The 17,160-nt window shown below is 39.4% G+C and overlaps 1 long non-coding RNA gene and 1 pseudogene across 1 annotated transcript; both read left to right on the top strand.

The window, feature by feature from the left end:
- Positions 1-10,095: 10,095 nt before the first annotated feature.
- Positions 10,096-10,961, top strand: LOC137239299 (uncharacterized). Its single transcript, XR_010949325.1, has 4 exons — positions 10,096-10,257; positions 10,321-10,530; positions 10,591-10,820; positions 10,878-10,961. It is a non-coding gene; the product is annotated as an uncharacterized lncRNA (long non-coding RNA).
- A 32-nt stretch (positions 10,962-10,993) lies between these two features.
- Positions 10,994-14,654, top strand: LOC137238358 (T-complex protein 1 subunit eta-like; annotated as a pseudogene).
- Positions 14,655-17,160: the final 2,506 nt, after the last annotated feature.

The following is a 17,160-nucleotide window of genomic DNA, read 5'->3' as shown; positions in this document are numbered from 1 at the left end:
TGTTCCACCTTAACCAAAAAACTCAAGGCGAGGCAAAGGAAATCGTAAATAAATGTCCCTTGATAAATGAAGGCTTCGAAACAGCCTGGAAAAACCTATGTGAGAGATACGAGAATAAACGGATTCTCGTAAACTCACAACTACAAATTTGTAATCTGAAAAAGATAGATAGCGAGTGCGGAAGCTCAATTAAAACTTTACAGCGCGACTTAAATAATTGTTTGGCATCCTTAATCCATATCCCATCAGATAAATGTTTCAAATTGGGATGCGATTATTACCTATTTATGCTCGACAAAATTACCTGAAAGTACGTTGGCTCTATGGGAGCAGAGTATTGACCACAAAACGGACATATCCAATTGGGAGGATATGGACAAACTCTTGTCAAATCGCTTTCAGACACTTGAAACCGAGTCTGGTTTTACAGGGAATTCCACTTCTAAAGTGCAAAAATCAAACGCGTCCCGACAATCGACAGAAACCCCTACGAAAAACTTGGTGCTTTTCAAACAAAAGTATCCAAGCAAACAACAAAATCAATGTGTAAAATGTGCAAATCTACGGAGCACAGATTACGCAACTGTTCACGCTTTGGCGACTTAACCCCGGTAGAAAGGATTAAATTCGTTAAATCCACAAATGGCTGCCTGAACTGTTTATCCCCAGGACACACAGTGACGAGGTGCACCATTTCGTACAACTGTTCCAAATGCCACTCCCGTTACCACACGCTCCTGCATGCGGACATACTTCAGCAACCGGCAGTGCGCAATCCTTTCAAAGATGCGGATAATACCCCATCAACTTCGGCACAGGCACGGAAAAGACAGGAGTCGGGACAACCACCTTCCTCTGCGAATCAGAATGTCAAATCCTGCAATGCCAATTCCAGTACAGGTGTGTTATTAGGAGCTGCTCGCGTACACATTCGCCATAATGGTACCGACTTCTCAGCGCGGGCATTAATTGAGTCTGCGTCTGAATGTTCCTTCATAACTGAAAGACTGAAACGTAGAATCAATTTGCCAGCGAACAAAATGCATGCCCAGGTTTCAGGCATCACAAATGCGGTGTTAGCTCAGGTGAAAGAAGCATCCAATATTGAACTACGTTCACCAGTGGATCCTTGCTTCAGCCTGACTACACCCGTTCTAGTTCTAGCCAAACTCACTGGGAATCTACCATCCTACCATATCAATGCCATGACGATGCAGGCATTCCAAGACTTGGTTTTGGCAGACAAGAGGTTCTACGTCAACGAAGACGTAGACCTCATACTTGGCGGAGACATATATCCCCAAATCATATTAAGTGGCCTTAAGAAAAATGTGCTTAACACACTTCTGGCCCAAGAGACAGTGTTCGGTTGGATACTAACCGGTCGTATCGAAGCACCGAATCCAACGAAGAGCCTCATGTCCTTCTACAACGAGGTTGCGTTGGAAAATCAACTGAAAGCTTTCTGGGAGGTAGAAAATATGCCCAAAAATAAAATATTAAATGAAGAGGAAAAGTATTGCGAACAGCTATTTAAAGAAACAACGAAACGAAATGAGAATGGAAGGTACACCGTGTCACTGCCATTCAGGCAGGATTACCTTAACATTATTAATCTAGGACCGTCCCTGAAGCGAGCATGCTCTCAATTCTTTCGGAGTGAGGGATGACTAATAAAAAACCCAGATTTAGGTAGAGAGTATGTTCGGGTGTTGTCGGAGTATGAAACGCTTGGACATATGAGCAAAATAAAAAACAATATCCTATCTGACGATTCGGATAATTACTTCCTGCCCCACCACGCCGTTATTAAAGCAGAAAGTACCACTACAAAGGTACGCGTAGTATTCAATGCCTCGAGCCCTACGGAAAACGGTAATAGCTTAAACGATATTCTCCACCCAGGCACAGTTCTACAAGCCGATCTACCCATCCTTATCTTACGATGGAGACTATACCGCTTCGTCTTCAATAGCGACATCGAAAATTTTGGTGAACGACAATCACACCAAATTTCAGCGTATTTGTGCATCGCACTTCCCCGAATGACCCTATTAGTCTTTACGAATTAAAGACGGTTACCTTCGGAGTGAATGGCGCTCCATATCTCGCGATAAGAACGCTCCTAAAAATGGCTGACGACGTAGCAAATTCACACCCTACAGCGGCTAGCATACTAAGAGAGAGTATCTACGTAGATGATGTTTTATCTGGAGGACACACAATAGCGTCAACCATCAAAGCAAGAAACGAGATTCGTGAAGCCTTACACTCAGCTGGCTTTCCATTACGCAAGTGGACTTTAAATTCTGAGGAAATTCTAAAGGACATCCCCAAACCGGATTTGCTCAGCGGGGATTTCTTAGCGTTCCAAGAAGCTAGTTCGGTAAAGGCCCTGGGAATACGATGGAACGCTCACTCAGATGTATTTTATTTCAAAGCAGGAACCCTAGAGAATGGCGAAAACATCACCAAAAGAGCAGTCCTATCCGCTATAGCCAAACTTTTCGATCCTTTAGGCTGGCTTACGCCAATGGTCATTGTGGCAAAAATACTCATGCAGAGTATTTGGTTAGAAGGCACCGCTTGGGACGAACCAGTACGTTGGAAAAATGGAAAACCTTCACCGACCAATACCATGAGATCGATAAAATAAGGATACCTAGATGGGTCAACTTTTCTCCAGGAACCGACATCGAGATCCATGGATTTTGTGACGCATCCGAGAAGGCTTATGCAGCGGCCATTTACTTGCGCGTCAAAATGGATTATGATGTCTGCACAAACCTGCTTCTAGCCAAAACCCGAGTAGCCCCAGTGAACTCTTTCTCTTCCACGTTTAGAACTTTGCGGAACCGTGCTGTTAGCGGAAATTGCCGAATAAATGTTCAGGAATCTCAAATTGGGACCAGTGAAAGTCCACCTTTTACGGATTCAGCCATCGTCTTTGCATGGATAAGGAAACCGCCATGTTCATGGTCCACTTTGGTCGCATATCGGATCACCAAGATCATCGACATGGTCGGAAATAAGGACTGGTCGCACGTAAATTCAGAATCAAACCCAGCAGATTTAGGTAGCAGAGGATTGCCTGCGTCTGAACTGGTGAACAATTCGTTGTGGTGGCAGGGACCTTCTTGGCTGCAAGAAAACACTTCCCAATGGCCAGCACAAGAAAGTGACTACATCACCTCCGTAGAGGAAAAGAGGGCGAAGACCTGCGCTTCAACAACCGTAAATACTACCGATATTCTTCAACGCTTTTCCGACCTACCTAGGGCTTTACGGCTGCTATCATACGTTATGAGGTTCTACCGAAGAACTCATCCCAAAACAAAAAATTTATTTCAGGTCAAGTCACCTTTAATCTCCCCTGATGAGATCAAATCAGTAACTCAACTTGTAATTAAAATCTATCAGAAACAACATCACAGTTCAGAATATAATGATTTGAAGGCCGGAAAACCAATAGAAGGGAAAAGTGCAATACTCTCACTTAATGCCTACTTAGACCAAGATGGCATCATTCGGGTAGGAGGGCGACTCGGGGCGTCACAGGACTTAGCTTTTAATGAACGCCACCCAATCCTCCTCCCCTAAAACTGCCGTCTGACAGTCCTAATGTTTCATCAACAAAGTCTGCATGGGGAAAACTAACTCATGTTACGTCTGATACGCACCCAATACTGGATACCTAACATCAAAACCATGACCAGGGGAACAATTCACAATTGCAAGGTTTGCACCATACATCGAAAACGGGCTCAGACCCAGCTGATGGGTATTCTCCCCCGCGAACGCACGACATTCAGCCGTGCATTCACGAATACTGGAGTCGACTTCGCCGGACCGTTCGACATTAAAAGTTACCCCGGCAGAGGGTGTCGACTATCCAACGGCTATGTTTGCCTTTTCGTGTGTTTTCCACACGAGCAATTCATCTGGAGGCCACTACTGACCTCAGCACACCATCATTTCTTGCGGCATTTGCCCGTTTCATATCTAGGATTGGATCCCCCAAAAATATGTACTCCAACAACGGTACGGAATTTGTCGGAGCGTCACGATCCTTGCGATCAAAATTCAAGACTTTCATCTCACAAGCGCGAGAGAACGCTGTCTCAAAATACAGCCACCAGTCACTCACTTGGCATTTCATCCCTGCGAACGCGCCCCACATGGGAGGGCTGTGGGAGGCTGGAGTGAAACGCTTCAAAAGCCACTTAAAAAAGATAGCCTCACCACACAAATTCACCTTCGAGGAACTCCACACACTCTTGTGCCGGATCGAGGCATGCCTGAACCCGCGGCCGCTCAGCCCGGCGTCCAATGACCCAACGGACCTAGAGCCGCTTACCCCAGGCCCTTTCCCCACGGGCAGCCACCTTCTGGCCCGGCCAGAACCGGAGAGAGCTCTGTCTCGATGATCAATCCGTGGCAGAAACTCAAAGCCCACCATCAAACTTTCTGCAAGCGATGGAAAACCGAATATCTATCCGAACTTCAAAAGCGTGTGAAGTGGAAGCATCCCAAACAAAATATACAAGTGGGAGATCTCGCTGTCCTCAAAGAGGACAACTTATCTCCCAACGAATGGAGGTTAGGTCGAGTTGTCAACGTACACCCCGGCGAAGATGACCGAGTACGCGTAGTCGACCTCAAAACCGAGAAGGATCAAATCAGACGACCTTTGGTCAAACTGCTCCTTCTTCCAACGGAAGAGATGGATTGCGAGAAGGCTAAGAGCTCCTCCTAACAATCTCTCCGTTTCTCCATATCCCTACCTTCAAAAAATCCAAAACCCCACCTCTCGTTCATCCGAAACGAGGTCAACCAATAATCTAACGCAGATCCGCTATCTGCCACAGAACCTAAAGGGACTCGGCCCATTATATTCTTAATCTTACAAAGCAAACCTACATTCATTCGCCCCGAGCGAGGACACCAGAACCATAACGCAGATCCACTGTCTGCCAGAGAACATAAATGCACGCGGCCAAAAGCACGAGGCCAACAGAATTTTTTACCTCATGAGTAGGGACAGCCATATTCTAAATATGGGTTAACATCGTTTTACAGAACTTTGCTCCATGATTCGATCACAAGAGGGTTTATGAAAAGTACGGAAACCATGGAATCGTGGACCCTCGTAAACCTATGAACATACGAAACCTAAGCCAAATCAAAATTCATCATTCAACGTCAAAAAACTCGACTAGTAAATGATTCACGTAAAAAAATACATATCATTAGTAAATAGTGGAGATACCATAATGAAATGCACTCATTGAGCATGTTAACTGATTCGTTCCGTATGTTCGGAACCTTCGTCCCCATTTAAGAATTTGGGGAATAGGTCATATTTGGAAATTAACGGTTCACCCGAAACACTTCTATGAAGACTTAAACGGACAAGAGCTTTCCGAAATTTCTGAATAAACGGGTGAATACTCCCTGTTTAGCAGGATCGCACAAAAGTTGGACTCTTCTGTCCAAGTTACGGCCGGAATATAAAGTTCTAAGGCAATAAGCCATTTTCTTTTATTTTTTGTCAGTTCATTGCGGCTGCTGCGTAGATTATCGCCATATCTCAAAACTTGAAGAACGGCGTATCTCAGAATGCTTTTCATTAACTCCTCTTATGTCAAAATGCATTGAACTTATGCTGAGATAGAAACTTTTCGAAACAAATTTTGAGATAGTGTATTATTGAATAAAATTCTGACGCTCGACGTTCTTCATATAAATTCTGAATGACCAAACCAATATAACTCTTTATCAATTCACGAAGTATTTAGTGGATAATTTATTATTTCCGCCAAAATCTGGTGGCGTTTACAAATTTACTATCACTACTAATTTACTAACAAAGGTACTTTTCCTTTACGATTTTCGCTGAAGGGGATTGATTTATGCCCGTTTTCCTTACATCGTAAAAGCAACCCGTCCAGATTTAATTTGGGAGTGTCAAAGATCGGCCATCATTGGACAAGAAGCCTCTGGTAATTGGATCATGGGGTCGACTCTGCCGGTTCTCAAAAACTAATTTTGTCAATTTTATTAATTCATTACGTAATCTTGGACTATTTAATTGACTACGAATGCGAAATTTGAAAACCCCCATTAAGGAAACGAAAAGATGATGTACTTTATATCAGTAACAATTTTTTTTTGCAATGCGGGTGTAGTGTAGGTAACCGTTTTTCGCTCCTTTAAAACTTTCGATAAAAACGCTCTAAATTATTGCTCCAAGTTGGCACACAATTTTAAAAATTCTTTCACTCGTTAGACCATAATTTAATTGTTAGAGAGTTATTTTTGTTTAAAAACGTTACCTCGAATATGTAGCTAGTGCAGTAGTATTACTTGGATTTTGGACAGTAAATAAGGCCTGTGTTTTGAAGGTGCTTCGTTACCTGGCAATTCCTTCGTGCTCATTAAGATTTGGCATTCCATTTCTTCCAGCAATTCCATTCCTACGGTTGCGACGTCTACCTGTACACAAGCATTGGGAAGGTTATTAATTAACATTTAAAAGACAAATTTCATGCCGAATTTTTCTAGAAGCACAAAAATTTACCTACACTCTCGGACTTTCTGCTTTGCAGGCCGGGGTCGGAACGCCGTTTGCTGTCGTTGTGAATCTTGAGATACGCCAGCCGACGACGGTACGGCTTGCATGGTAGATGGTTCACTAGGTACACAAAAAATCCCATGCTGATTCTTGTCTTTATCGGCTACACGAGCCACAAGAAGCGTACCAGCATTTGCTATCGCCGTCGATGAAATGTTTCTCAAACCTTATCCAGCAGCCGTGCTGGAACAGCAAATCCAAGTACGTCCTTTCAATACCAATAAAACTCGTAACATACGTTCACGTAATCCCGAAGATATGGATAAACTATTGAGCATTTGTGGTATATACGTACCTCGGGCGTTATACAAGAAATGTGGGAAGCAATCTTCAAATGCATCATATGCGCAGTCCGCACAACAGTTGATGTGGAACGAGGACGTATTGCACAACCAACACTCTGTCAAAATTTTTATACAAATCACGGTGTTCGTTGTGTGCACAATCGATCAGAGTACAAATAAACAATTGGTAAAAATTACAAGAATCATCAGACGATATGGTTACTGGTCAAACTCCACATGTTGTACGTATGCCCACAATGATTTGGTTGATAAAGGGCAGCCTGATCTTGGCACTGTAACAGGTATCTATCGCGCCGTACCTATGAAGGATAAAGGCGGTGTTGTTAAGTGTTTATAAAACACATATTGCTGTAGTACACCTAACGTAAAGTTGATAGTAATCGCCACGGCGTCCGTGAAATATTATGAACTTCTAATTAAGCTGTTTTTTACCAGCTGAACACAAAAGTTAATTTATTTCAGACAAAATATACCCCAGCACTTTTATCACTACACCAAGAATTGGGTATTACGAATGAATGTTTGTTGGATCTTTTTAGAGATACTCTCCAAACAATGATATATACTATGCTTCGTACAGAATTGCGTCGAAAAATTAATTAGATATTACACCAGATTCGTCAACCTGGATGCAAGCAATATCCAAGGAGGCGCCAATAGGAAAGGATCTATGTTCTTCAATTAGTTGCGTGCATAGAAGCGTTAAATAACTGTGGCTGTGGCAATAACCTGTTGACGTAATTTTTTAATTGTTCGCCAAGCACTTGAGTTACATTCGCAAATAAGATAAACCCTTCTGACACTCATCCTCGCTAAGCACTTTCAGAGCGGATTGCCTTTCGCGTATCCGATCTCGACAATCCAATATCTATTGCTGGGAGTGTGAGCATTGCCAGAAGTTCCCAACCAACACCTCCTGCATACCACGTTGCCACGGAATAGTTAGCGAAATACTTCAGCTATTTTTCTCCACCAAATTCTTAAAAATCGAGCAAAGTCGCATGTATTGATTAAATTTTGTGCGAATTCCGTACCAAATCCTGAAAAGAATAAAATCCATTAATAAATGTATAAATGGACATCGCAAAAGTGTGACAACTGCCAGCGCGGCCAACGCCACAGTTGGATCAACCCTTTTGCAATGCCGGTATCTCTAACATAAAACGAAATTCAACCAAAACCAATATGTTCCATGCCCATTTTCCACCTGAAAAATAAAAGAAAAATTAACAGTATAAACTAACATAATACATGGTTAATTACAAATTAAATCATCAATAGTAAAATTTACTTACCATTTTCTGATCACAACCACCGTACTCAACCATGCGTAAAAATGAAAAGAATGAAACAAACGGCGCAATGAATCGAAATTACCGTTTGTTTCAATTCTGTGGAATTTACATTATATACATAGGCATGTATAAATGTTCACGAGTATTTTTTCGTTTTTGCCTTTGCGGCTGGTATGCTTATACCAGTGCGCGGATTTTAAATAATGAAAATGTTGGTAGTGGTAGATTTTTCCAATGTGCCAAAAATACTGCCATAAAACCACCGACAGGTTATCCTACTTTTAAACTTTATTTTCCTTCAGAATTGTGCACACAAACTGATGAAAGTAGCGCAATCATACATTTATTTTGCGAATATGCATATATCATATTGTTACGAATATTAGCAAAACTAAGGAGTGCTGCCGTCTCTAAGCCGATGCTAAGCAGTGGCGTGAATGCACATCAATAATTCAATCATTATGTATCTACATAAACGAAACAATAACTGCGTCTACATATATGTACCATGTACGTATACGACCAGCGGAGAGTCAATGCACTAACACATGCATGTATCTGAGATACTCCTATAAGTATGCAATGAGAAAAACTATAAAATTGTGCAATTGTAGTTACAGCTGAGAAGTTTGAGAGCTACTGGACTAGTAGATTCTGGAAGCGCCTAGAAGATGTATAAAATTGTGCAATTTTAGTTATAGCTGAGAAGTTTGAGAGCTCATGGACAATGCTAGTAGATTCTAGAAGATGCGAACGAGGGAACCAAAAGAGTATAAAAGGCGACAGATGTAGAGGCGCTGTAATTCAGTTTGATTTGAGTTGTCAAGCAGTTACGACTAAGACGATATCTAGCGAGCAATAGCAGTATTATTTTGAAAGTCAGTTTCATTTAAGCTATCAGTTTGGTTATTAAGCTAGTCGTTGCACAGTTTGAGTGTTATTGCGAAGTATTTTAATAAAGGCCATTTTTCCATTATTCAATATTGGAGTTATTTATTCAAAAGTTTAGCGATACGAACCTAGAAAAAGGGCAAATAAGAGGATTTGCAACAAATTCGTTACAATATGTATTATGGTTTTTTTTCGATTCATTTTTTTTCATTCTTCCTATTATTTATTTCTTGCTTTTCCTTGACGAGGAGTTACAAATAAAATTTTGCAATGGAAATAATTGCAGAGATACAAATAAGCTTATTATAACTAAAGAAAACAGCTGTTTGAAAACAAAGAACTTACGATTCCTTTGTTAAAATTGAGTTTTTGCTCAAAAAGCGCAGAAATATTAGAAAAATTCGTTGGTCGGGTCGGTGTCACCTCGGAAAATCAATATATGTACCCAATGATCGCAGTATTTGGAAGTAGGTGAAAATTAAAATGGGTCAAAAGGTTAGTACCTCCCTGCAAAAATCGTGTGACCAAAAACGCACACAGCCACACGAATTTTTGACAGGGGTTACAATTTGGAATGAAAAATTCTCCAAATGAAATAGCATGTTGACAAATTTAGCTTTGCCACAATGTATCGTGCTCCCTCGCACCTACTATATTCATAGGTATTGTGAAATATGTCATTTTTGTGTGGAAAAAAATTTTCAGCGATTCCGCCATTTTCCGCGAATTGAGCTGCAGGACTGTGCTAATTTTGGAGCATTAAATTAAATTAAATTAAAATACCTTAGCGATGTTGGATGTAAATGTTTGGAAAGTGAATTTAATATGTATTTATGTTTGTAGTTGTACAATATTACAAATTCTAATATTTTTCCAGAAAACAATTGTTGCACTTCGTGCACGTCTCCAACAAATGGAATCAACAACATAATACGCTTCGTTGCCTGGAAACCGAGCACAAATGGAAAACCTCAACAGCCAGGTTATCCTCTACAACCAACAGGTGCACCACGTGGTTACATGGGTCAAATGATGCCACCAACACAACCTGGACAGGCGCCGATGCCCAGTCAACCACCCAAGCCGGGTTAACCCCCAATACCCGGACACGTCCGGACGTCCTGGTTATAATGTATGCTAATACAACTAATATATTTAAAAATTTGCTGATGATTATTTTTGTTATTTTCTTTAGCAACCACCTGCACCTGTTACTGGTAAATATCAACAGCCGCAATAGTATGATCAAGCCCAAGGCAGTTTAGATCCCGATCAGATGCCAAATCCGATAATAAAAGAGCGCTGGTGGTGCTTTTATTACTAATGAACAGGGTTTATTACCACCATTGGTGACCACAAAATATGTGGTAGAAGATCAGGGTAACTCCTCGCCACGTTACGTTAGGTATCGCTATTCGTAATTAATGTTTTGTTTGGAAATTACATTGATCTTTCTTCTTTGCAGGTCCTCTTTGTATTGCATACCTGCAACAGCTGATTTATTAAAAACAACAGCTTTGTCCATTACACTTACCGTCTAACAAATGGCACGAACGGTTGAGGGTGAATATGAGCCACCCATTGTAAATTTTGGTGAATTGGGTCCAATTAGATGTAATCGTTGCAAGGCTCATATGCAATTTGTAGATGCTGGTCGTCGTTACCAATGTCTTATGTGTTAAGTAACAACAGATGGTAAAAAAAATCTTTCACTTTTACTTGTTTTCATTGATCCATATTTTTTCTCAACAGTGCCAACTGTATATTTGCAACATTTGGGCCACACCGCGCGGCGTGTCGATAAATATGAACGTCCTGAACTTGTATTGGGTACATATGAGTTTTTGTGTAAAAAATGTGTGGGTACCGATAGCTCTCAAAGTAAACCTCAACTCATATCAATTGTGGACGCTGTACGCACTACATTGGGTCCACGCAGTATGGACAAGCATATTGTTGATTCCAGTGGTAAGGCCACAATTTCAAATGATGGTGCAACCATTAGGAAACTATTGGATATTGTGCATCCAGCCGTAAAACTCTAATAGACATCGCCAAATCTCAAGATGCTGAGGTAAGTTTTTTGTTATATTAGAATGTGTTGAATAAAAATGTTTCTCATATCAGGTTGGCGATGGCAGCACTTCAGTAGTACTTAAAGCAGGTGAAATCTTAAAACAAGTTAAACCATATGTTGAGGAAGGCGTGCATGCACGTATCATCATTAAAGCTATACGTAAAGCATTACAATTATGAATGACCAAAATATGACATGCCTGTACATGTCGAAGCGCCAATCAAAGGAACAACAACGTGCTTTATTGGAAAAATGCGCTGCCACAGCAATGTCCTCCAAACTTATTCATCAAAAAAAGATTTCTTTTCTAAAATAGTTGTGGACGCTTTACTTTTCTTAGATGGACCCAACGTCATACAAAAAATTTAAATCGCATTATTAAATATAGAATAGGAATTCAAGGCTGAGCGTGATAAATCTGAAGTACGTATTCATAATGTTCGAGAATGCTGAATGGCGTGTTCTGTACAATAAACTAGCTAAGTAAAGCGCCATTGTTGTGTTATCTAAACTACCAATTGGTGATGTTGGTACACAGTATTTTTTAGGTTGTGATATGTTCTGTGCTGTTCGTGTACCAGAAAATATTTGGAACGTACAATGAAAGCTTGTGGTGGTTCTGTTATGACTACAGCTAATGATATTAATTCAAGTGTTTTGGGTCACTATGATTACTTTGAAGAACGTCAGGTCGGTGGTGAACGCTTCAACATTTTCCAAGGTTTGATTGCGGGTTTGACATTGATTTTATTTTCATAGTTTATAATTATTTAAAGGTTGCGTTAATGCTAGAAAATGTACATTGATTTTACGTGGCGGCGCCGAACAATTTTTGGAAGAAACTCAGCTTCGTTGCATGATGCTATAATGATTGTGCGGTTTACAATTAAACATGATTCTGTTGTTGCTGGTAAGTCAAAATACAAATTGAAAAAAAGTCTAATCTTAGGGCCTCATTCTCTATTACGAAATGAACTTTCGTTGCGGATCAGAGACGAATCGCTAGTGTATTTGCACTATGTTAAACAATGGCAACTTATCACTTGACAATTACTTTTGCCTTCCTGTTAGTTAGAAACGTAAAGACCGAACAAAAATGATAGAGAATACCATTGCTAGACGAAGTCGTTTGGAGGCGAATCGTTCATCTGAGCTATCGTTCGCAATACAGAATGAAGTCTCTAAATTGTTAAGTAATATAATGAAAAGATTGTGTCCAACTCCCGATGAAAAAATTATAAAATTTGTGTCAGTGCAATGATAATTATTGCTTTTGGTTGTTAGTTTTGAGGAATCGTCTTCGAGTGCCTTCTGATCGTATATGCCGGTTCTTTTGCATTCTTTTACAAGCATAAAGTGCTGTTGAAGCCTTCCTCACCCTCTCCTCCACGTTGAGCTTCCATGACAGCTTACTGTCTAGGATGATTCCTAGATATTTTGTGCACGGTTTCTCCCATAGGGTCGCCCCTCCAAACTTAGGGACTTTGTACCTCTTCTAAACAAGACCATATGCAACGTCATCTAAGTAAACCGCAAGTTTTGCTGGTCCCTCGTAAAATCCCCTGAGCAGTTGGTTAATGACCAGCGTCCAATGCAGAGGTGATAGCACCCCTCCCTGCGGAGTGCTCCTGTCCTCTAATTTCGTGGCCGCGTACAATCCCCATTGCGATGTAATCTTACTGGAGTTTAACATGCAGTCAATCCATCTGGGTAAGGCTGGTTGTACTTTAATGTAATTAAGACCATCCATAATGGCCCATTTAGAAACACTTTTGAAAGCCCCGGCAATGTTTAAGAAGACTTCTGGAGCATATTCCTTATATTTCAGGGCTTTTTCTATGCTTATTACCACCCTATGCAATGCGGTGTCTACTGACTTGCCTTTGGTGTACGCCTGTTGTGTTGTGGAGAACAGCTTTTAATCCACGTTGGACTTTATGTCAACATCTATCAGCCTCTCAAAGGTTTTGAGCAGAAATGATGTTAAGCTATTTTGTCTATAATCTTTGGGATACAATGTCATCAATACTCCTGCTAAGAGTTGCAGAATTATTGCTTGAATGATTAGTTCATATCTTACTTTACTTTAATACTTTCAAATTCAATTACGACAGCAGTCGGATTCCACGACACCTTTTAATATTCTTGATCTGAAAAAAGAGTAAATCTAATCAAAATTTCTACTTAGCTTTAATTTGTAGACTTAAATTGATTCAAATAATCAAATTTTTTATTCGAAACCATGGAAACAACTCAAATTTTACATGAATATAACACACTTCAGAATTGTCCAAATATAAAGTTAGCTGCTGCAGCAATATAGCTCAAAGCAATTAATATATTTTTTATGTTATTATTAAAGTATTTACTTCTTTATTATATTAAATGTATTAATTTAAGTTGCAATTTCATGTATACATGAGGCTCCAAGATCCAAAACCAGATGAACCCATGATATGTAAAACTTAGAAAAGCACAAAAAATTTTTAAATTTGTTATGAATGAAAATTGTTATGAATTTTAAGTACGGGTTTTTAGGATGTTGCTAGGCGGTGTAATATTGTCGCAATTTAAATATTATTTTAAAATACCTGGTTTTGCATCTAGGCGCCTCATATATAATATTCTTTATTTGGAAAAAAATTACTAAATCTAATGATATGTTTTAAATAAATATTTATATTATATGTTATGTTTGGTTATTATAATTAAAAATAAATATTGAAAATTCAATTTTTTTGGTTGATATTTTATTCATGTGGCTGCTACAGGTAACGTAAATCGGGAGGTAAAATTCAAGTTATATGGCGGTTATATAAATGGTAAAACCGCAGTAAAATTGACTGTCAAATGACTCGAAAATGTAGAGTGAAATGACCGAAAATTTGACCGCCATTTGACGCGCATTGTGACGTGTGTGAGCAGAACAGTTGTTCACATCCTATAAGTGGGAGCGGAATGCACAATCACATAAATAGGTACGAAATGGGAAAAAATTTAAAAAATCTACTCTCGTTTATGCAAACGTGACTAAAATTTAGCAAGGGGCGTGACCGCACAATGACGGTATAATGACTAGTCAGATGACGTGGAGCGTTTTTGCAGGGCTCTAACAATAAAAAGGTGAAGTCCGTGCACTGACGGTTCGTATCCTTATACGAACGTATGTACATATATATGATTATTTTAAATGTACATTGTATTAGTGATGCATAAAAAGATGCAAACGGGTACCCAAAAAATCGGTATCGGAGCTAAATACCCTTCGGGAACCGTGCCATTTGATAAAGGCCATCAATTAAACAGGACTACAAGCGTACTTGGGGAAAAGTTGCACAAATAATCGAAGGGCAATACATAAAAAAACTATAATAAAAAAAAACTATATATTTTATAAATCTCCCCTCTTTCCAAAGAAAACATTTTTATTTTTTTTTCTTTATACAGCATAAAATTTTTCTGTCCAACATTTTTTTTGGGTGGAGCAGGAATTGTTGTTTGTCAACAACAAACATCATGAACACTCCTGATGTAAGGCTTCGGTACAAAAAACAAGAATCGGACTCCCGAAATGAGAAAAAAATCAATTTTTCTATGGCACTAGTGTTCCAATTCGAATGACAAAATACATATATGTGTATATATAAATTCGCACTCCATAAACTCACCATATCAACTGATCAATAAACACACGATAGGGTTGCACGTCACATTTAGCATAATGGTACATGCAGATAGAACCCGTCGTGAAAAGCTTCGCAAATCTGGAAATTCATGTCAGGGGATAGCAAATAACACAATTCTGCTTGGTGAAATTGTATTTCATCTTTTTTTAGACCATTTTAGACACTTTTCACCTGATTTCAACAAGCACTGCAGAAACACTGATATGTATAACTCACTAACAACAACAAAATATGTATATATTTAGCGAATGCCTTAAATACGCAATGATCTGGATGAGCGGCTTGGAATTGCGTCCTTTACAACCTCCCACTCATATCACCAGCTCCAATAACTTTGCGCGGGTGACTTAGAATCACGACCGTTCCAACCGCCCACACACCGCAATCCGACTTATTGTGTACTCAGGTAATATTGTAACCAAGTTATTTAAATTTTACCCAATAAAACATATTATTATAACGAGAAATTCTCGTCTTCTCTTATTTATTTGCAAATACACCCGCTTGTTGAAATCCACCCCGGTGCGCCCACCTACCTCCAGGAGCAGACGCACCCTGGCCAAACAGTTGTTTTCATTATTTACCTTTGATGCCTTGATGGAGCATTGACGTACAGGTCGAGGTATTGACAACGTCCACCGAAAACTTTGGTGCAATCTGTCCAGCTCGGTAGCGTTTTAAAATCCAAAAACTCCTTCCATTTACAATTGGTCTCTTCATCTGCTTTCTGCAAAACTAAATAAATAATCATGGCTTGTGCAATTTGGCTTTCACTTCCCAATGACAATAACGAACCATAAATTGCAGGCGCTTTGTCGATCAGGTTTCTCAACTGACCACCATTTGGTTTCGAAATAGCCGAAAGCTCGAATAGGGAAGATGTATTTTCTCAAAATATAAGGGTTGATTTGTCATACCGAGATTTAAGTCTTTCCAAAGCCTTCGAATAATTTTCGTTAGATACTCGGAACGCTTCGATAGGTTCTAACGCGGGATCCTGGAGACCGTTGCGCAAGTGATTGAATTTTTCTATGACCGCTGTCCTCCGAATCCAGTTTTTCGATATCCGTTTGTGTAGACAACACATTTTTGAAATACGACTTAAGAATAACAAGTCGACATTTATATTCGGCAGGTGAGAAAACTTTACCCCCTGGTCGTAAACTGGCCTCAACAATATTTTTGATGCGAGACATATTTTTCTTTATATTAGTTCGCTGTTGCTTAAGTTTCTCCAGAGATATTTGAATAGAGCTTTTTTTATACCTTTCATGAACATGAAATGGTATATAATTTTTGGTCCGATGTTTATAACGTTGAAAAATATAGAAGATAGACTCACCATTAAGTATACCGAATTGATCAGGGCGACGAACTGAGTTGATATAGCCATGCCCGTCTGTTCGTCCGTCCGTCTGTGTGTTTGAACGCAAACAAGTCCCTCAAATTTTGAGATAATGAAATTTGCCACAAGGATGTATTTTTGTATTATATTAGACATTTGTCGGATCCGGTAGGATCGGACCACTATAACATATATCTCCCATACAACAGATCGTTCAGATAAGACCCTTTTTGGGCATTCCTGCCGCAATTTAGAATGTATGAACGTGAAACTCGGTTATATATATTCTAATATATCATAGAAGATATCCTGAAAAAATCACTTTGATCGGAGCTATATATAGTTATATCCCATACAACCGATCTTTCAGATAGAAAGATTTTTGCCCATTTCTCCCTTAATTTAGAAAGTAAAAGGGTGAAACTTGGTGATATATATTTTAATATATCGTAGAAGATTTTCTGAAAAAATCACATTGATCGGAGCTATATATGGTATATATCCCATACAACCGATCGTTCAGATAGAAAGATTTTTGGCAATTTCTCCCTTAATTACCAATATAAAAACGTTAAACTTGGTGATATTTATTCTAATATATCATAGAAGATTTCATGAAAAAATCATTTCGATCGGAGCTATATATAATATATATACCCTACAAACGATCGTTCAGATAGAAAGATTTTTAGCGTTTTTCTCCCTTAATTTCCAATATAACAAGTAAGGAAGGCTAAGTTCGGGTGTAACCGAACATTACATACTCAGTTGAGAGCTATGGAGACAAAATAAGGGAAAATCATCATGTAGGAAAATGAACCTAGGGTAACCCTGGAATGTGTTTGTAAGACATGTGTATCAAATGGTAGGAATTAAAGAGTATTTTAAGAGGGAGTGGGCCATAGTTCTATAGATGGACGCCATTTA

This window comes from Eurosta solidaginis, chromosome 1 (assembly GCF_040869045.1).
Source record: "Eurosta solidaginis isolate ZX-2024a chromosome 1, ASM4086904v1, whole genome shotgun sequence".
Taxonomy (NCBI): domain Eukaryota; kingdom Metazoa; phylum Arthropoda; class Insecta; order Diptera; family Tephritidae; genus Eurosta; species Eurosta solidaginis.
The sequence above is the reverse complement of the archived record's forward strand: the minus strand, read 5'-3'. Positions and strand labels throughout refer to the sequence as shown.